The following is a 23,147-nucleotide window of genomic DNA, read 5'->3' on the forward strand; positions in this document are numbered from 1 at the left end:
CATTTTATTGACCATGAACATTTATTCAATATTTATAGCCTTTCCTATTAATCACTAAAATCATTTTATAGGCCAAAAGATAATATAAAAAAGTCTGTTCTGATATTTGGCCATCCTTATAAATAGAAGCTTCATCAACTGGTCCTATTTCAAAGTAAAATAATAGATGAAAAGTCTGATGTGATATAAAATTACATACCAAAATTGAACATTCATTTATTCAAAATAATTAACAGCTTTAAAGAAAAAAGGTTTTATTTATTTATTTTGATAGAGAAAGAGAGAGAGAGCCCAAGCAGGGGGAGTGACAGGCAGAGGGAGAGGGAGAATCAGGCTCCCTGGCAGGGAGGCTGATGCAGGACTCAGTACCAGGACCCTGGGATCATGACCTGAGTCGAAGGTGGACACTTAACCAACTCAGCCACCAGGCACCCCAATTAATGCCTTTATATTTGGTACCTATAATGCACTAAATGTGATTGTGACCAATTTTCTTTCCAGGGATGGGAGTGTTTTTAATTCAATCATGATTGCCATTTAATAGTAAACGTTGTCATCATATTTTAATTTTTCTCTTTAAATAATTAACAGTGAGCTAGGAGATAGGGTAGGACTACTGTGATGGAGGTACTTGTATTAGCTAAGTATGTAATGAGTGCCTGAGCTAGTTCTCATGTATCTTTGAAATACACTAAAGTATAGACTTTCTAATTTTTTTCCTACATAGTGAATATTTTTGAGAATAATTTTTATAGGTGAATAATTTAAAAATATGGCTTTTACTAATAACATATTTATTTTAATCAAAGTTTGGACATGTATGTCATTTTCAGATTTTGCTGTTACAGAAATATTATTATAATACTCAGTCCTACACAAAAATTACACTGTGTAAAGCTAATTAGTTTCTGAGTCTATCTGGATTATTATCAATCTTCAATGAATTACTGTTTATAAGGTCTTTCCTTTTTTCCCAGAGTCTGCCAGTGCAAATGAGTCAATCTAACAAATATCATAATGTCAGATTTTGACATTTATACATAAATATCTAAAAGTTTCAGGTAGTAAGTAAATGTCTTTTTAAAAGCTCAATTTATAATTTGTTTTCAGATTCAATTACAGATAGACCTTGTGGTAGGTTAAAATATAGCATAATAAAATTGAGTTTTGATCTTAGTATTTCCATAGAAAGAATAAGAGGAATCCTATTTTCTTCATTCTTGGCAGGTGGGCTTTGTATTCTGAGTCTGTTTAAGCTTGGTAAATCATTAAGAGCTATTGTTTTGTTTCATTTAAAATTTTAGGGCCCTCAAATAGAAATGGTCAGGTACTCAAATGAAAGTTGCCACGTTTTTGTTCATTTATGTTTTGGGTAGGTGTTTACCAAGGTGAATAAAGTATTTGCTGTTTTCAGAATTTGTCCTAATGCTGTGGATGTGGACGTACTGGAAATGAGAATGTCTACAAGGTATAGTGAGGGAAGTCTGCCAACAGAGTGGAGCTCCACCTAGGCGAAGACCCCTGAGCATTTACACAACCAACCTTGCCAAAAATACTTGCATTCCGAAGTTGAGCATCACACTTGGGTCAGGCTGGACTAACACTAGGTGTCTTTTCTGAATCATTAAGACTGCTCAAGAACCCTGAAACTATTGATCAGTCCTAGCTAGGGAGGACATTCCTCTCTCTCCTGAACATTAGAGGGGTTTAATTCTCTGCCCACTAGGAAGGAATGGCTTCAAAGCAGTTTAACTAGAGTGAGGTGAATTTAAAAATGTGCAATTGACTGGTAATCATTTCTGATACATCTTCTAATATGTTTTATGTATGATAATATTGGCAATAATACTCCTAGAAAAAGTTGAGTATCTGAAGACTATACCTGCTGTTCACCCAAGGGTGGTTGTTTTTGCTTGTATTTTTTTAAAACACTGTATTTATTTATTTGAGAGAGAGAGAGAGAACGAGTGGGGTGAAGGGCAGAGGGAAAATCGGACATCCTGCTGAGCAGGGAGCCTGATGCAGAGCTGGATTCCCAATCAATCATGACCTGAGCCAAAGGCAAATTCTTAACTGGTTGAATGAGCCACCCAGGTGCCCCCACCCAAGGGGTTTATGGGAGATCTCCTTGTTAAACTTTTATTCTAAAAATAAAACCTCACCCTTGATATTTTAATAATATTTTCACATTAGAAAATCTTCTCAGCCTTACCGAAAAGAAAATTTTAAGATAAAATGTAAATTTTATTATACTACATAACTATGAGTTTCTTTTGAACATCTGATGGCTATTCTCTTACTGATATTTATCTTTTTTACTCTAGTGCTATAATAGATCTCTTCTTGGGTCTCCTAGTGTTTGAGGAAACAACACTCCAGTTCAGTTGTTCTAGAGCTAACACTTTTGGACTCTGGCAAAAATTTGCTGGTCAATCTCTGGCATCATAAAGGAATATATTTTTCTAGTTTTCCTGTTTCAGTATGTCAGAAGTTATTTTTCATTTTATCTTAAATATCTGTCCAGCTTTTTAAACTTATTCTTTTATTGCCTCTGCCTTAATTAGATTCCCTCATTGTATTCTGATCTTCCCTTATCATTATAGATCTCTTTGTAGTCAACTCCGTGGGACAGCTTTCATTCTGTTATTGCTCTATTCATTTTATCTCTGTTCAGAGAATATCTGTGTGAGGCAACCTGCTTTTCTATTAAATATACATAAGGAGTATTCATGTGGATTCAGCAGAAGTCTGTCTACTAGAAAAGGGTTTCATATAATTCACATGCTTTTGGAGAGTGGATTATCCATCACGTTTCCTGGCACATGATGGTTTTAATAAATGATGACTTCAGGTCTCAACTTTTTAAGTTCATGGGCTGAGCTTTACATCAATACAAATACCTAGCACCAAGTTATGAAGAAACGTTTCTGTTAGTGACATCACTAAAACACTCACTTCAACAAATCTTTTATAGTCATAACTTTTATGCCTGAAAGTTCTGATGTTTTTTTCTTTTCCTTTTTTTTTTTTCCTATGAACATTTAACTTTTAAAGGGGCTTTTTTCCACCAAGAAAAAAAAAAAACTTATACTTTAAATAAACTTTATAGCTACTACTTTACAGAGTTTTATTCATTGCTAGTAAATGTAATGCAGTGACAGAATGATATATGACACATTAAGGGTAGATATACTCAGATAATACTTTCTGTTTGGGAAATGAAACTTTGGAGTCTTAACTAAAAAAAAAAAAAAAGAAGAGAAACCTTTTGTCCTTTGATTTCAATTTTATGGATCTTAAACAAGGTGAAAGTGAGAGGTGGGTATGAAGGAAAGGGAATTTGAATAAACTCACTTTAGAATAAGCAAACAAATACCAGTCTATCAAATACAGCAAAATGTTATGACTTTACTAGATTGTTTCCTAACAAATTTTATATTTCAGCCTCTCTATAGTCTGCATGCTTTAATTTATTATTTTGATAAAGGGTGCTACTTTGATTAAATGTTTTATTTAGATTATTAACATGTTCAGTCTTCAAAAAGTGACTGCACTTGGGTATCAATCTATTTACTGGGAATATAAAGTCAAATAGGCCACAATCTTAACTCTTAAATGTGTTTCCAATGTAATAAAAGTCAGTGACATTTTGGAACACTGGAAAAAAATAAAATGAAATAATTTTTTTTTAAAAGTCATTGATGAATAAGCCTTTACAACATATTACAAATGCTCTGTCAGAAGAATGAAGAGTTTTATTATAGCATAGAAGTGGGTGAGCCAATTCAAATTTTAGATTAGAGGAAACTTCCTGAAAGAGTTGATGTTTGGGCTGAGTTTTCAAGGATGATGTAATATATTGTTCAACAAATTCCTTTTTTATGTAGTATAAGTGAAGCACCACCATATTATTACTTTCACTTGGATATATTCTGATCTGAAGATGCCTCGTCTTCTTTTAGGTACCTTAATAAGGCACTATTGCCCCCTGGTGGAATTTACTTTACACTGTTGGCTTGAGGTTCATGGAGGAACTAAATTGAGAGCCTACAATGAATCAATTTCAATTCCTAAATTCTAAACTCGTTTCCTTTATTGAGATAGTGTTGTCTGGCTTTCCCTATATGGATTAGTCTGAAAGGTTAAATTATCTTTCCATTTTTCTTAAAGCTGCAGACCCAAGAGACCCAACAAACAGCAGTGTCAGGTTACTTTTTGATAATAGTTCAGATGTTCTCATCTTAAACCAGGCATGCCAAGAGATCAGTGGGTGAATAAAGGTCAAATAAAGATTTCCTGCTTTTGTTACAATTCCCAATGTAAGGAAAAGAGTTAGTTGGTTCATGTTTCAAAGGTTTAATAAGTTCCAACTATATTATATTGAGAGCGATGTCTTTTTATTTATTTGACAGAGAGAGAGAGAGATCACAAGTAGGCGGAGAGGCAGGCAGAGAGAGAGAGGGAGGGAAGCAAGCCCCTTGCTGAGCAGAGAGCCCATTGCAGGGCTCGATGCGGGGCTTGATCCAGGACCCTGAGATCATGACCTGAGCCTAAGGCAGAGGCTTAACCCACTGAGCCACCCAGGTGCCCCAATAGCGATGTTTTTAGCTGTTAATCTAACAAGCAGTGGTTCTCAGCCAAGGAGTGGTTTTTGTCCCCCTTCCCCTAATGTAGTGAGAGACAACTTGCTGATGTCAGAGGGTATTTTTGGTTGTGACAACTGGGAGTGTGTGTGCTGGGAGTGTGTGTGCTGGGAGTGTGTGTGCTACTACTACCCAATGGGCAGAGACTAGGGATTTTGTTAATCCTGCAATGCAGAAGACAAAAGCCCTCAGAATAAGGACTTCTCCAATCCAAAACTTCTATAAGGCTAAATATGAGCAAACCTGAAACAACGTGATAAAGCTTTTCATGTTTCAAAACAACCTCCCTGCACTTTATTTTGCTCATCTAACATCATTAGCATAAATACATTTACATCATTTTAATCAGTAAAAATTAAGTGTACAAGTTATAGCATATTTAGAATTTGTAAGATGAAAAAAGCAAGGTTTATTGTATTTTTTTAGCTTATTATGAAAAATGAAGTAAATCTTAGTCAAAGATGATGTTTTCCATTAACCACATTTTTTTGCTACATAGTCCATAATACCATAAGACTATTTGCTGGTTGCCTAATGTGAGAATAGACAACTTGTAGATACTGCTTTGTAATCATTCATGTGAGTACAGATTGTGTAGCTAACAATGCACTATATAGCACCACTGGATACAAATAATCCATCCTGAGGTAACTGTTTTTATAGGGTCCTCCCTTTATACATTACATATCTTTTCTGGATGTAAAAAAATATCCACATAAAATAGTCATTTGAGATCCATCTTGTACAGTAACAGTAATTTTCATGATTACTTAGAGACTCGGAAGAGAAATAGCTTATTTTTCATTTTATTATTTATTTATTTTGTTGCTTATTTTTATTAGTATATTTTTATTATTATTATTTGCATCATGATAAGTGTACTCTTTAACTCCCATCACCTATTTCACCCATCCCCCACCCACATCCTCTCTGGTAACCATCAGTTTGTTCTCTATAGGTAAGAGTCTGTTTCTTCGTTTGCCTCTCTCCCTTTTTTCCCCCCTTTGCTCATTTGTTTCGTTTCTTAAATTCTACACATGAGTAAGATAATATGGTATTTGTCTTTCTCTGACTGACTTATTTTGCTTAGCATTATACTCTTTGGCTCTATCCATGTTATTGCACTGGACACTTTTTAAAATCTGCAAAGACTTTATTCAACTCTATTGCAATAAGAGTCAAGACTACTGCAATAGGGGAGGGTGACTGAATTCAATTCTGCTGAAACAATAAAATCAGAGAGTTTTTAAACATTGGAGTGAACTAATGGAAAAGTACTAAAGGACGTTAGGAAGGAGGTTGGTGAATGTGATTAGACCAACTGTGTTTATTGTCTCTTATTGAAATTAGGTTCCTACTATCCCACAGAAACTGGAAAATAGGAATGATAACGCCTTGGATGCTTACATTTCAAAGGATGGCTCCCATTTCTTGAGGAAGGCATTTTCTGGGTTATGGAGGGTTTATATCTCAAAGGGGCAAAGAAATAATTTATAATTGCAAGTTTTCTAAGTAAATACTCTAAGAAAAGAGAGATCAGGAGCCTGTAGTTAGAAAGAAACCTGTTTAGACTCAGTTAAGGTGATGAAACATGAAAGTTCTTAGTCAGACTTTAGGAAAACAAAATTATTACTTAGGAAAAATTGAATGAACAGTATGGAATCCTGCTAATTACAAATGATACACTCAAAACTATATAAAGAAGACTTTTACTTTGAATACCAGTACCTTTTTAAAAAATGTTTAGATGTTCAATATATGTAAAATTTTTAAAGTAAGAAATACACATTTTATAAAAGGAAAAGGTATCTACAGAGAGAACTGTTAAGTCTTTGATGAGAGATGAAATAAACTTTAATTTGAAAGCCTACATTTTCCATTATTTGCATTTGGGTGACAGTACTATTTTCATCCTACCTATGTTGAATTTTATAGATTTCTTTGAACCATTTCTATGTTCTCAGGCTTTTTTTTTTTTTTAATTCCAGCCTATTGTAAATGGAAGGTTGTTATGAAGTAGGCAGAATTCTAAGATGGTCTCCATGACCCTGATGTACTTATGCTATACATTCTTTTTCCCTCAAGGCTGGATGGGACTTGTGATTGTCATGGAGCATTTTCTCCTTTGGTTATATTATATCACATAGCAAAGATAATAGAATAGTCAATCCCAGGATTACATTTAATTTTGCATTTTTAAAGACACTAATGTTGTGTACTGAAGAAAGATTTTTCTGCTGACCTTAATACAGTTAACTGCATTAGAGGGCTACATGGCTAGGATCTCACAATGGTCTCTAAGAGCTGAGAACCATCCTGAGAATAGTCCTGGCCAACAACCAGCAAGAAAACACATACCTCATTCCTATACCACAGGAACTAAATTCTAGCAATAACCAGTTCCAATTCTGAGCTTACCTTGGAAGAGGACACTAAGCCACAGCTGAGACCATAACCACAGTTGACATCTTGATTTCAGTCTGATGAGACCCTGGACAGAGAACCCATGTAACCCATGTTCTGATCACAGAAATTAGGAAATCATAAATATGTGTTGTTTTAAGCTACTAATATTATGATAATCTCTATGCAGCAATAGAAAACGAATGCCTCTAGTATTGTTTTGACTGTACAATGTCTTTTCAGTCTCTACGTACTGAATATCAATGTTCAGATTTTAAACATCATTGTCTTTATTAGCTGTTTCTCTAACAACAGATGTTTTCTCCAGTGAGGCCCGCAAGATATATCCTGCAGTGGTTATTATGCAAGGAAGGACATTCCTTCCTCTTTTCATGGCCACACTTAATTAGCATTTCTGTCTGTGTCTCTGGCCCAGATGATTCTGTTCAGCATTCTAGCCACACACGTGTGGTGATAGGAGTCTTTTTGGATGTGTTTTTCTGACAGGAATAACTTACACGTTGCAGACCAAGCTAAAAATGGATTTCCCCTTTGGACAGAAACACAGGTCCAATTATAATTCATATGAGAGAATATTAAATGTTCAATCAAGCATTTCAATGACTCAGAATTTCCTTGTTCATATAGTTTATGCTAAAGTCATGAGTAAAGAAAGAAAAGGATTTAATATTAAATAAATAGTTTCATATTTCATATTAAAAATGTATTTTGGATTGTTAAAATGCTTTCTATTTCTCTCAAAAGGAATGAGGAGATGAGGCTAAAATTTTCTCTTTTGGGGAAATAGTCTTCTATTCACCTGCACTTATGTGAATTACATTATATTTGCCAGGAAAATCAGGACAGTTACAAGTGTAAGAAAATTTGAGAATGGACCAAGTTCCATAATTTTATCTGATGTTTGGAACCACTTGCTGAATAGTGCTGAATTTGGCTACTGAACTGAAAAGGAAAGCCACTTTCTTAGCCATGTGTCTCCCTCTTTGTTCTACCTCTATTCTGTTTACTATCCTCTAAATTTATAGTTGATGGAATTAATATCTGACACATTGATGAATCAATAATGTCAGCTTGAGTTTTGTTCCCAATGTTTTAATGACATAATCCAGCATACTCCAGAGACACTGTTTCTGTACTCCATAGAGCTATTTCCCTGTTACATAACAGCCAACCTTAGACTGTTTAAAATTACCCCCTCAAGGGGTACCTGGGTAGCTCAGCCAGTTAAGCACCTGTGTTTTGCTTAGGTCATGATCCCACGGTCGTGGGATCCAGCCCTGCTACGTCGGGCTCCTTGCTCTCCCTCTCCCTCTGCCTGCCATTTTACCTACTTATTCTCTCTCTCTCTGTCAAATAAATAAATGAAGTCTTTAAAAAATAAAATAAAATAACCCCTTCACATACGGGAATTTGTATACATGCCACTGTTCTTTCTCAATTCTTATTTAGGTGTAAAGAAATAAACAAAATATTCATGTACATTGCACACATATTCATATATATACATATGAAAATTTAATATATGAATTAATTTACACATATATAAATTGTCTTTTAAAAATATGATGATGTTTAGATAGATATCCTTCAAATTGCTCATGTTGGGGGATTGCACATCTTTTTCAATAAAGAAAAACACTGTGATATAGTAGAAAGTGATACAGGTTAGAAATCTTTGGATTTTATTTGTTATTTCATTTCTGTCACTAGCTTGCTATATGTTTTGAGGTTATTATCTGACGAATCTGGGTCCTAAATATCCCCAATTATAAAACAAGGGGTTTAAATAAGAACAGAATGTGTCCTCTATGTTTCCTGTGGAAACATCACCTGGAGATGGTAGGAGTGTTCTGTAGTGAGAAAAAAAGTGTCCTGCAGTCAAGTTTGGAAACGCTGAGTTAAAGTAAAGAGCTTTCTTTAGTACAAGATAGCTTACAGTCTTTAAAATGCTAATGTGCAATTGAAACTCTGTGAGAGAATTTACTATTCAGTGATTCTCCAACTCATTTTACCAACTTATTTTAACACATTTTTTTTATATAAAACCAAATAAAATCCATTGGGGTCAGTGTTTTCTGGAACATATTTTGGTTAAAGTTGCTCTAGAAATCTCATTAGTAAAGAGTAAAAGAAATATTCTACCCTAAAAAAACCCAAAAAACTATAATACAAATATATCATCTGCACAGGAAATGAATTATTGCATTAAAATGAAAGATAAATTGTGTGTATTCAGAAAACATTTTACTGTTCTTAAATATAAAAGATATCTGCCACGATTACTCTAATTTATGTTTTAGTGTGTTGAGATATATGTTTACACTGAGGTAGGACCTAAGACTTTAAAATTTCTTAGTTAAGGTAGGATTCTCTAACAGTTCTGAGTTCTTGAGTTCTTCTTGAGCATATATGTGCACATACAGCTAATGGAAAATGTAGGTCTTCAAATTAAGGTTTACATATACGTAGCTTTTCCATTTAATAAGCACAATTGAATATGTTGATTTTCAATGATTGTTTAATGATCATTGATACTAAGGGAATCATTGGCTTGAAAATTATGTAATTCTTCAAAAATGTGGCTGTCTTTCACAACAGACCCAATTATCTAAGAAATTCTTAAGAAATGTTAATTGATGAGGATAGAATGAATAAGGGACATTTATAGCAATCTATTTTTTTAATTAGTAGACTTTACTTTTAAGAACAAGTTCCAGATATATAGGAAAATTAGGAAGAAAGTAGAACGTTCCTACCTAATTTTTTTCACCCCGTGTCTTCTTTTATTAATATCTTGCATCGGTGCATTGTTACAATTGATGAACAAATATTGCTACATTATTATTAACTGAATTACATAGTTTTTATTAGCAATAAATCTTTGTGTTGTAGTTCCATGGGTTTTGTGCCAAATGCTTAATACCATTCATCTACCCTTAAACTAACTCTACAACTCAACCATCAGTGATCTTTTTAAGTTATAAAACAAATTATGTCTGTGCTCTGCTCATAATCCTTCAGTATTTTTCTATTTTATCAGACTAAAAATTAAAAGAGAAAATTTAGATTCAGTGACATAAGTAGATGAAATTAAAAATGTGAAAAAATATATGCCATACAAAGATGAAGAATAATAAAAAGAATGCTTGAACATCTCTTAAGGTATACTTTAAAGGAAAAACTTATATTGGGACATTTTTAATGATAGAGGAATGAATATCTACTATCCATCAGTAGACTTGCAGTATATATTTTTTCCTAACAGGTTTTTTTTTTTTTTTTTTCCCAACAGGTTTTTGTTTGTTTGGTTCATGTATGTTACCTTATTGTTTATCCCCCCACATACAGAATTAGGACCTAGTTGACTGGTGTTGAACTGGGCATGGAACACAGCCAAGCTGACTTTGGGCAAATCAAACACATTGGTATCAGATTCATGTTAGTGTCACCACGATTAAGGAATGAAATTACCATCCAGAGACAAATCGTATTCTTCAAAACGTGACCACAAATATGGATACCTATTGATATGGTTATTTTTACTCATGACATGGCAGTTAAAAATCTCCAACTATTATTTTTCATGTAAAGGATATGCAGACATTTCAGGATTTTGAAATCCATATGTAAACTATTTCACACAAGCCAAAATTTCAGTCAATGGCCATTATTAGACAATGAATCTTTAGAGTTCTTGTGTTATCAAGTTATATTCACATGGCAGACACTAGAAGATATTCTTGTGCTGTAGCAGAGAACTAGAAATAGAGCAAGAAAACATGAAAACAACCAAGTGCTATTATGGAACAGATGTACAATAGAATCAAGCTTTAGAACAGTAATATCTGTAAATGCGTAAAACACTCCATTTAGAATGAAGTTGCATGTAGTAATGATTTTGTCTAAAGGGTTTGCAGTGTGTCTCATAGTATCTTTTGTAATGATCACTGGTCAGTCTCACACTTGATACAAATTGGTTGAAGTGGCCCATTCAGGGATATTAGGTACAGAAATACAGACTTGGTTTAATCTATTCCCTTTAAACACTTCTGTTGTCCTTTACTGTATAGTGTTTGTAGTAGAACTCTAAAAATAAATAATGTCTTGAAGGAGGATAAAATTTAACATGGTAGAAAAATATATGTATATAACCATAATCCAAGGCAGACTATGTTAAATGCCTTAAGAGAAAACGTGCCATGGTTTACGAAGAGAGTATTGAGAGAAATTGATTCCAACATTAAAAATATAGTGTGCCTCTGGGCCTCACATAATAAAAAACAAACTTTTGCCAAGAATGACATATGTTTACAGGCTTGTACTGTTACATTTACTACTAAGGATAGGTTTTTATAGTTGTAAAACTGCAGCAATGTTTTGAAAATAAGTTTTAATGCTATGATTTTTAAAATAACCAACAAGAATAATTCCATTAATCATTGAAAATTGAACTAATACTATTAATAAATTCTACTGATTCACATTTAGATGAGATTGAAGAAAATGAAGTTTGCTGTGATTCTACTGAACATACACATTATTGCTATAATAAAAACATAAAAATAATAATTCTTAAGAGCATTTCCTAAAGAAAATCTCGATTTCTCTCCACCGCAATTGTTCCTCTCACCTGAGGAAACTGTTTTAAGGATTTTGGCTAAGTTTCTTAAACTGTTCTTTTTGAAGAAGTTGAGTAACAACTTTGTTGCTCAAAGAGGCACTAGCAGAGACCAACTTGTAAAGGCATTACTGGGATTGTAACTGTGGGGCACTGAAGGATGCAGGGATTTTTCTAGAAGGTGATGACTGCCTTACACTTTGAAAACGCTTGTCCATGTGCGTTCTGGAAATACTGCTACTGTTATAGACTGAACTTAGAACTGTTAGAAATCTTTAAGCAAGGGGATTGAAAACAAGTCGAGTCTCTTTACTGGTAAGTGCAGAGATAAGGGCTCTTCAGGATTCCAGCCACCCACCCCTAAGAAAAGAATCAGACAAGAGGTGCTGCTGGAATCAAACCAAGCTGGTGCATGCAAGTTTATACAACCTGGCACATAAAAGGTAGACAAGATGGATTCCTTGTTATTTGACAATTCTAAAAGCCTCATTATCTCATCAGACAAAAATAAACCTTATAAAAAAAGATATAGCTTCCAGGATAATCTGTAGAATCTACATATATTTTTTTTTCTTTTTCTCTTGTGTTTCCAAATGGGTTGTTAAGAATTTTTATTTTACTAGTTTACTTAATCTAGTAAAGAGATTGAAAAGGGCCTGTGTCTACTGTAGATAGCTTCAATGGTAAACTGACCTCCAGATTACCATATTTCACTTGTAAATTATTTGTATGAACATAATTATATAACCAGCATAATGTTATTAAATAGAAAATGTATAGTTCAAAATGTAGATATTCTGTTAGATATTTTTAACTATAGAATGAAAGGTAACCAAACTATGGAAATTATGTAACATTAATGTTTTAAGAACACAATAATTTTGGTCTCACTGAAACTAGTTCTCAGTGGAAGTGTTTAGATGTTTACATCAATGTTCATATTCATGTTATTTTATTTTAAAGGGGTATATTAATATATGATAGTAAATGATAGGCCTTAGACCTGGACCTTATTTGAAGCCTTCATTCAAGGGGCCCCTGGGTGGTTCAGATGGTTAAGCATCTGCCTTCAGCTCAGGTCATGATCTCCAGGTCCTGGGGATTGAGCCACAGGTTGGGCTCCCAGCTCAGCAAGGAGTCTCCTTCTCCCTCTCCCTCTGCCTCTCCCCCTGCTTGTGCTCTCTCTTTCTGTCTCCCTCTCTCTCTCAAATGAATAAATAAATCTTTAAAAATTAAAAAAAAATGTGTCCATTCAATCAATAAATATTTGGGGATGCGTCTCCTTTCTCAGATGTTAAGGTTGTAGAGTTAAAAAGTATTTTTCCCTTCTTTCAGTTTAGAGCTAGGAGGAGAAGGCAAAGATAGGCATACATAATTTGAAATTTAATGTGATAAATACAATAATAGATGCAAATTTAGAGAGATTTTAGACCAGAGAAGAGGGAACCATCTCTTTGGTTCTTGCAGAAGGAGGAGACTTTTTTGAGATAAAATAGCAATTACTTTGGGCCTTAAAAAACTAAGCAGAACTTTCAACCAAAGGAAAGAAAATTTGTACTCAATGATAGCAGCATTTTTTTTTTTTTTAATGTGGGAGAACAAAAATGACTATAGCACACAATCTCTACTATTATTATTTTGGGGGGACACTTGAACATATCAAAGCCCATTTGTTATGATGGACTATAAGTTTCAGAAGTAGTTCTATGTTTTTTAGCAAATGTAAAAACAGATGATTAAATGTTTAACCTTTGGTTTTCAAGTATAGCTTCTAAAAATATTGCTGAATGTGTCATGTTGTTAAGATTTAATTTTCCAACTATTGTGTCCATTCAAATTGTGACTGTTATAAGACCCTTACAATTGGTGATGTGCTAAACTTATATTTCTATCAAGTCATTACTTTACACTTTATAAATGGTCTAAAATATAATAAATATTGGAGAGGGTATTTTGAACATACTGAAAGTATTTTGGAATTTGAGGGAAAAAATTTTGTACTAACAAAGATTGCCATTAAAGAGAGGTGGAAAGAAACATTTAAATTCTATAGAATTGTGAAGAATTATTTTACTTGAAAATTTAGCAATTTTAATACTACTACCAATACAATGCATATCTTTCTAGATCTGTTTTAATAAAAAGATACAACAAATATATGATTAATATCTGCCTTTTAAAAAGATTTTTGAATAGTTTAATCATGTTTCCATTAATACCATTCAAAACAACTTTTATAAATATATAAAAATAAATTCAAGCATAATCTTAAATCATGACTGCAAATTATATTTGATTAGAAGTTGGTGACTTCAGAATTAATACATTTTTTTACCATATACAATACATTTCTAACAATATTAGCTCAACTGTTAGTGAACTATACTTTTAAATTAATTGTAGAGTAAATATGGAATGTAAAGAAATATCTCACTTTTGTCATATTATCATCATCATACTATGAGAATTGAGTTTGGACAAACTGAAATTAAAGTTGAAAATGTCTTATAAATATTTGACAACAAAGCAAAAAAGCAAGAAATGTATAATAATTCTTAAAATTAAAATTCATTAAAAAGTTTTTATCTTTTTTCTTACTAAATAGTTGGTTTAAAACTAATATATGCCAAACTACATCTTTGGAACAAAAGAAATTTTATGACCAAATGGATAAACTAAGGAAATTGGATTACCAATGATGAATTCTAGGAGGGAAAAAGTCTACAACCATTTCTGTAGTGGTAGAGAGAGAAGAAATAACAGAAATTTGAGTCTTAACAGTAGCAGCAATACCTAGGAAGGATAATTTGAACAGCAACCAACTTGAGTTTTGGACTTTATAAAGAGAATTTTAAAGGTTTTTTTTTTTTAATAAATATAACTATTTTAAATAAGATAAATTATTTTTTATTTTAAAATTTAAAAGATTAAATAATTTTAAATATAACTATTTAAAATAAGTTTGAAACTCACTAAAAAAATCTAAATATGCTATAATTAAAGTTTTACAAAGAATAAAAAAAGGTTATTAGTTTTAGAATTTTAAATGATCATACTATTATTTTTCTTTTTATAAAAGTGAAATCTATTATTTGTGGAAGATCAAAATTATGGTAAATAATAAGAGAATAAGATGTATTTATTTAAAATTTAATGTCTTCTGCTATAACTTTGTTTTTGCAAAAGTAACACTGGTTCCCTGTCATATCGTACAAAGATAAAATATACATGTAAGACTATACATAAGTGGAAAATATATATAAGTGAAAGCTATACTTTAAAAAAGTACTAATTATGGACACCTGGGTGGCTCAGTAGCTTAAGTGCATGTGTTCATCTTAATTCATGATCCCAAGGTCCTGGGATTGGGCCCCGCATCTGGCTCCTTGCTTAGCAGGAAGTCTGCTTCTCCCTCTCCCTCTGCTTGCCGCTCCCCCTGCTTGTAATCTCTCTCTCTCTCTCTCTGACAAATAAAAGAAAATCTTAAAAAAAAAAAATAGTACTAATTGCAAAGAACTAATCCTTGTTAATTCTTTGTGTATAGTATTCTAGTATTTTCTGAGTTAAATTTGATGTTTACTTGCAATTATCATTTTATACCAGGTTCTCAGATTCTTATTCTCTTTCTCATTATAACAATTATTTTTTGTATTAATTCTGTGGCATTACTTACACACATTATTATTCAGCTGTCACCACTATGTCCAAAATTATCTTTTCAGAATTTTGTACTCTTGAAACAAAAATTCCCATACCTACTCCCTCTTAGACCCTGGCTAACTCTAACTGCTTTCTGTGTTCTTATTCTAGATAGTTCCTATGAATGGGGTCATACAATATTTTTTATTTTGTGTCTAGCTTACTTCATATAGCATAATATCTTTAAAGTTCATCCATCTTGTAGTATGTGTCAGAATTTAATTCCCTCTAAGACTGACTAATATTTCATGGTGTGTAACTATATTGTTCACCCATTCATCCATCGATGGACCTTTGGGTTGCTTCCATCTTTTGACTACTGTGAATTATGTTGTCATGAACTATGAACATTGATGTACAAATATCTGTTCCAGTCCCTGCTTTAAATTACTTTGGTTTTCACTTAGGGGTAGATAAGGTGGGTCACATAGTAATTCTATGTTTAGCTTTTTGAGATACTATCAAATTCTTTCCACAATGGCTGTACCATTTTACATTCCTACTAGTGAGATGTGAATTTTCAGTTTTCTCTGCACTCTCACCATCTTCATTACTTTATGTTGTTGTTTTTTACTGCTACACTGCTAGGTACAATGTGTCATTTCATCATGGTTTTGATTTGCATTTCCCTAATAATTAATAACATTGAGCAATTTTTCATGTGCTTATTGGTTGTTATGTATCTTCTTTGGAAAATGTTGCAGGTGATGTTGGTCTATAGATTTATTTTGGTAAGCTTTAGTTAGTTTTTAAAAAGTAAATGTTACACTAATTCACAAATAGTGCTTTGGTAGTTTCCCTTCTTCTTCTTTTTTTTTTTGTGTGTGTGTGTGTGTGTTTGTGTACTTAAATAACATTCATTCAGAGTAATTATTGAAAGATAAGAAGTTAGTGCTGTTGTACTACCTGTAAAATCATTGTTTCTGTAATTGTCTCTGTTCCTTTCCAGTCTTTGTTACTTTTGGGCTCTATCTCCTCTCAAAGGATCTCCTTTAATATTTCTTGCAGGACTGGTTTAGTGTTCACAAATTCTTTAGTTTTTGTTAGTTTTGGAAGCTATCTCTCCTATTCTGAATGACAGCCTTGCTGGATAAAGTATTCTTGTTTGCACATTTTTCCCATTAAGTACACTGAATATATCATGCCAGTAATTTCTGGCCTGCCAGGTCTCTGTAGATAGGTCTGCTGCCAGCCTTATACATCTACCCTTGTAGAATAAGGACCTCTTGTCCTGAGCAGCTTTCAAAATTTTCTCTTTATCTTTGAAATTTGCAAGCTTTGCTATTATACATCAAGGTTTTGACCTATTTTTCTTGATTTTTGAGGGGAGTTTTCTGTGCATCCAGGTCTTGAATGACAGAAGAATGGATAAAGAAGATGTATACATATATACAATGAAATATTATTCTACCATCAAAAAGAATGAAATCTTGCCATTTGCAACAGCTAGGATGGAATTGGAGGGTATTATGCTAAGTGAATTAAATCAATCAGAGAAAGACAATTATCATATGATTTCACCTCATATGTGGAATTTAAGAAATAAAACAAAGGATCATAGGGAAGGGAGGGAATAATAAAATAAGATGAAATCTGAGGGGGATACAAATCTTGAGACTCTTAACTGTAGGAAACAAACTGAAGGTTCCCTGGAGGAGGTGGCAGGGGAGATGGGGTAATTCTGTGATAAGGCATTAAGGAGGGCACTTGAAGTAATGAGTATTGAGTGTTATATGCAACTCATGAATCACTCAATTTTACTTCTGAAACTAATAATATAGTATATGTTAATTTGCACTAAAAGAATCCAGGGTTCCTTGAATAAACTGTTAATTCCAGGTATGGGATAAGAAATAAACAAGATGAGCTTGGAATATATATATTTAAAAAATCATAAAACTGTAAAAACTCATATCAAAAGAATTCAGGAGCCAATTGTCCCAAATTTGAGAGATTTAAATATATATTTATATAAGAATATATAAAATATACTTATATATAAATATATACATACATACATTTATACATATACATACATTTAGATATACTTAACATTATTGAAACACATACAATGTTTAAATCCATGATTAAATAATGACACTTTAAAAGGAAGAAAAATTAAATAAATGAAACTTCATTTGTAAGATTCTAGGGAAATTGCACAATTTTGAAACTAGTAAAAAAATGATTAAACATTTTCTTGCTTTTTCCATGCAACTGGTACTTGAGATTAAAAATTAGCTTATAAGGAGAAGTGTCTTTTTATTTAAAATGTTGTAACATATAAACAAAGAAGAAATAATAAAATTTTACCATGATGAAATTCCTAATGATTTAATGTATCAGGGCAGTATTATAAACAGATGGTAACAGCATGAAAACAGAGAGATGGCCAGACATTCTGGGCCTACTGTCAGAAGCGCATAACACAACATAATATAGAAACTTACCAAAAGAGAAAAAAAGAAGTAAAACCTGGTCAAGACTTCAGATCCAATTACCAATTGACAAGAAATACAGAGGATAGACAAACAAGTTCAGGAACATTAAGAGGGAGCTATCAGCAAAATCCATGTAGTGGGAAATTGTACCAGAGAAATAATTCATTCTCGTCAACAAATATAAAGAAAGAAAAGGGAATTTGTAAAATTATAAGAACAGTATTTTTAAATTAAAAAAAACATAATATCAATGAATACAAAAAAGTAAAAAATAGACAAAATTCTCCTGAGAATCATCAAATATTAAAGATATTTATTAAAGAATATTTATATTCTTTATATATTTATATTTATTAAAGATAAGATATTTATTAAAGAATATTATTTATCTATATTATAGATAAATTATATTATGTATGTAAAAGGAATATAACTTTTCCTAGAGAAGTAAAACATTTAAAGAAAATTTTTTATAGGAAATTAATAACAAAAATGCTGAATACTAGACAAATTTATAAACCTGAAAAAATGGACTTAAAAGAAAATTGACTATGATAAATTCACTTGCCTACACTTTCCCAGCACAGGATATTTTCAGTTTTTAAGTGACTATAAATATGAAAGGTGAAAAATAGCATTTCATCTTAATGAGTATTTCTCTTGCTACAGAAAAGGCAGTCTTCATATGTATGTATCATCCCCTTTTACTTTTTTATGAACTGCCTGTTTACATACTTTGCCAATTTTTATTTATAATAACTCTTTATGGATTTAGGCTGTTATCATTTATTACAGATATTGTTATTATTTTGTTCCATTTTCTCATTTGCTATATAAGAGACTCACAAATTTAGTAACACTCCACTTATTTACTCAAAGAAAAAAGAAAAATGTAATTTATTTCTTTATAGTTTATCTGCTTTTCCTTTGGAGCTAACACAGAGGAGTATAAAAACACCCTAACTAAATCTAAATGTTAATCATTTCACTTAGTGTGATATAATCATGTTCTCTTTAGTTAAACTCAGTCTCTTCACAGTTTAGATTTCTGGAGTTGGGCTATAGAAGACACAATGAGATAACTTTTGAGGCCATCTGAGGGGAAATGTAATCAATTCTTACCGTTTCTTTTCTTCATAGGAGTCCCTTAGGCTACTTTAATGCTAATTCTTAGAGTATAATGATGGTGAGGAGGGATGGACTGGGATGGGACTTTTCAGAAAGAGGAGGAAATCTGTCAGCCTTGGCCTTGCTTAAATTCTAAAATCCTCCCTGCTGGTCAGGGAGGTGCAGAGATGCGGTCTTCTCTGGAATAGAGACAGGGGAGTTGGGTATTGATAGACTGGTCCAGGTTCCTTTTGGGTGGGCAACAGAATATTAACCGGCCACTTTTTACTTTAAGTGCTTGATGAACAGAGTTCTAGTCAAATCACATGTGCAGGTGGACCGAGTTAAAATGAAACACACTGCCTAAACTTACCCCTGCTAACTCAGAAACAATTCTGCATAGTAACAAATACAGAAGGACAGCCAAAGGGGCAGGTCTTTTTTAAGTGACTATTATTTTTGCAGAACCCCCTTCAGGAAATTATGAAAGATAGGAACAAATACAACCAATTAATATTACCATATTACCAGCAATACTCACACAAACTCATAAAAACAATTTATACTAACATTGTTTTTAATGTTTATGGTATGTGTTGCAAATATAGTTAACACCAATGTTAATATATAAGATATGAAGTTCCATTAAAATAATTGAAGTCATGACACACTTTTTATTTAAAATCTAGAACTCCAAGTAAAACTGCTCTAAACTTTCCCCTCCTACTTGCTTCCCTCAGAAATACGTATTTTTCTGTTTAGCTATATATGGATACCTATGACTCCAATTAATCCTTTGAAATCAACATAAAATTCCCTGAAACTAACAAAATAAGAAAAGAGTATATGTATAGGTTTATAGGTATATGTTTTATGTGTGGTGTCCATACATACATGTTCATATGTGTGTATAGCATATGCGTTTTTTGTGTGATTGTGAGTAAGTGCGATTGTGTATATTACCTTAAATCCAGTATCAACTTGACTGCCTTGAGTGGATATTATAAACCAACAGAAGCATCTGTTTGCCATAATCTCTGCTCAAAAGAACCTGAGGCCAAATGAGCAGTTGCTAAAACCAAAGTGTATCACAGTTACATGCAAAGACTAATCCTCATCTGATATTTAAACCTCGGTGGGACTGACTCTATCTTTCAACAGCTGCACATGGATAATGTATTTTCAACATAAATTCTTAGCATATGAAAATAATTTCACAAAGTCACTTGGTAGATAATCACTGAAAAAAAGTCTTTTATTGTTAAACACATTAATTTATGTCAATTGATACTGTAATACTTCACTAAAATTTTTTAAAAATTATTTTTCTGAGACCGAACTCTTAATATTGCCATCTAATAGCAGTTTTATTTTCACCTGTGTGTCTTGTTATGAGAATAAATACCATAAAGAAAATCTGTCATAATGAAATTATGTTCACTCTGTTCAAGATTTTTCTATTTTAACATCTTTAGGTTTATCTAGTTTTCCTATGAAAAAAATAATCTACTTGAAGTTCAACCCAAAATATGGCAATATAAATTTAAGTGTCTACTTCTACTTACATACGACGTAATATTTTTCTAGTACCGTTTTTAGAAAAATAGACAAATCCTTCATTCGGTGATACCTTCAGAAGAGAAGGCTCAAAATGAGCTGCCTGTTAAATTAATGAGTGAATTTTTCCCAGTTTTGGCAAATATTCTTAAAACCATAAAAGCTGGGAGTATATATTATGTTGTTGCATAATTATTAATAACTTTCAGTGTAGGGAAAAATGCAAGCTTCGAATGTCAACTAAAATCTACTTTATCTAAAGTACATTAGAATGCACATTATATATAATACTTTTAAAGCTATTTTAAGGTCATTTTACAAAATCTAAACTCATATGTCAAGACATAGGAAATAGTCTGGTGAATTTATGCAAGCTTTATGTAGGAGGGAGAGGCAAGATTGGAAGAGCTCTATGAGTTTAAGCACGGAGATAAAGATGAGTGTATCTCCCAGTGCTTGGGAGTTGATCCCTCTGTTGTTAGGGTTATAGCCATGTGAGTTCATGTTCACATGGCAAAAGAGACTTTGAGCCAATATTTTTTCCAGAGCTGTGAGAAACTGGTAGCATTTTATTGTTAAAATCTTGAATTTAGCATACATTGCAAATGCCTCACATTCTTCCCACTCTATGTGAAAAACAAGAAAACCCCAATGCCGGACTTGCTCTAACAACAGCTCTGGTAAAATGCTTCTTGCAACAGCTATAGGCAGCCAATACAAATGTTATTCACAATGTAAATCAGACAGAAAGTTGAATAAAAATCCACCATTGCAACACGTATGCATGTTACACTACCAGTTGAAGTAATGAACAGCAGTCAGCCAAGGAGGAAATGTGGCTCTTTAAACCTGGCTAGAGCCAAACCTAGGCTTACTCCTGGCTAGTGCTCTGGGGCTAAGGGATGAAGAGATCCTTGCAATAGTAGGAGGGAGGGGCCAACAACAACAACAACAACAAAGCATGCATCAGATAATAATTAGTATTTCTGTGCATTTCGTCATTAGTGGCTTTGAAACCATTCTTTATATTCTTTATTAATAAGTAGGTGATTGACTTGATTTACTATGGAATGTCTTGGTTTAAAAGATAGGCAATTCTCACAAAAGAAATATTTGTGTCTCTGAATTATAATAGCACATCTTGAAAATCCTATATTCACCATGTTGCACAATGTCTTCAGATTGTTTATTTTTTTATTTAATTTTTTTTTAAAGATTTTATTTATTTATTTGACAGAGAGATCACAAGCACGCAGAGGCAGGCAGAGAGAGAGGAGGAAGCAGGCTCCCTGCTGAGCAGAGAGCCCAATGCGAGGCTCGATCCCAGGACTCTGAGATCATGACCTGAGCCGAAGGCAGTTGCTTAACCCACTGAGCCACCCAGGCACCCCCAGATTGTTTATTTGATTGTTGGGTTTGATACACACTAGTTAAGAAGGGAAAACACGTTTGGAACTTCCATTTCACATATAATTTTTTTTGAATTTTTCTATTCATGAGGAGGATCACTTCAGTTCACACACTTTGTCTGTAGTGCCCAGGACTATGTGGCAATTTGGGAATACAATGACAATTACAGGGTCTTGACATCTAGGAAACTACTTTTTAGCGGAATCATCAGTGAATTTCAACACAATGTATTGAATGTGGTGAGTGCTATAGGATCACACAAGAGAGAAGCATTTGATAATCTGTATGGGAGGAGGTTTGAGGGAATCTCCCAGGCCCCAGGAGGTATCAAAAAAAGTTTATAGGTGATGTTTTGCTTCCTTGACTTTCATTGGATAAATAGCAGAGAGGCTGATAGTTGTGGGTGGGGGCCAATGAAATGCCAGAATTTTTTAGGTCACCTTACCTGACGTTTGTTACTATCTAAGTCACACTGACAAAAAATGTGTGCTCTCAGGTATTTGTAACTCAATTCTATACCTCCCATTAGCACTACTACAGACATTGAGTTTATGTTGAAAAGTGCTGATACACTTTTTTTTTTTTTTTATAATTTTATTTTTTATAAACATATATATATATATGTATATTTTTTCCCCCAGGGGTACAGGTCTGTGAATCTCCACGTTTACAAACTTCACAGCACTCACCATAGCACATACCCTACCCAATGTCCATAACCCCCCCCCAACCCCCCTCTGCCCAGCAACCCTCAGTTTGTTTTGTGAGATTAAGAGTCACTTATGGTTTGTCTCCCTCCCAATCCCAACTTGTTTCATTTACTCTTCTCCTACCACATTAACCCCCCATGTTGCATCTCCTCTCCCTCATATCAGGGAGATCATATGATAGTTGTCTTTCTCCGATTGACTTATTTCGCTAAGCATGATACCCTCTAGTTCCATCCATGTTGTCGCAAATGGCAAGATTTCATTTCTTTTGATGGCTGCATAGTATTCCATTGTATATATATACCACATCTTCTTTATCCATTCGTCTGTTGATGGACATCTAGGTTCTTTCCATAGTTTGGCTATTGTAGACATTGCTGCTATAAACATTCGGGTGCACGTGCCCCTACGTTGGTATCTTTAGGGTAAATACCCAGCAGTGCAATTGCTGGGTCATAGGGTAGTTCTATTTTCAACATTTTGAGGAACCTCCATGCTGTTTTCCAGAGTGGTTGCACCAGCTTGCATTCCCACCAAC

Source organism: Lontra canadensis, unplaced genomic scaffold (genome assembly GCF_010015895.1).
Source record: "Lontra canadensis isolate GAN:19392208 unplaced genomic scaffold, GSC_riverotter_1.0 scaffold42, whole genome shotgun sequence".
Lineage (NCBI taxonomy): Eukaryota > Metazoa > Chordata > Mammalia > Carnivora > Mustelidae > Lontra > Lontra canadensis.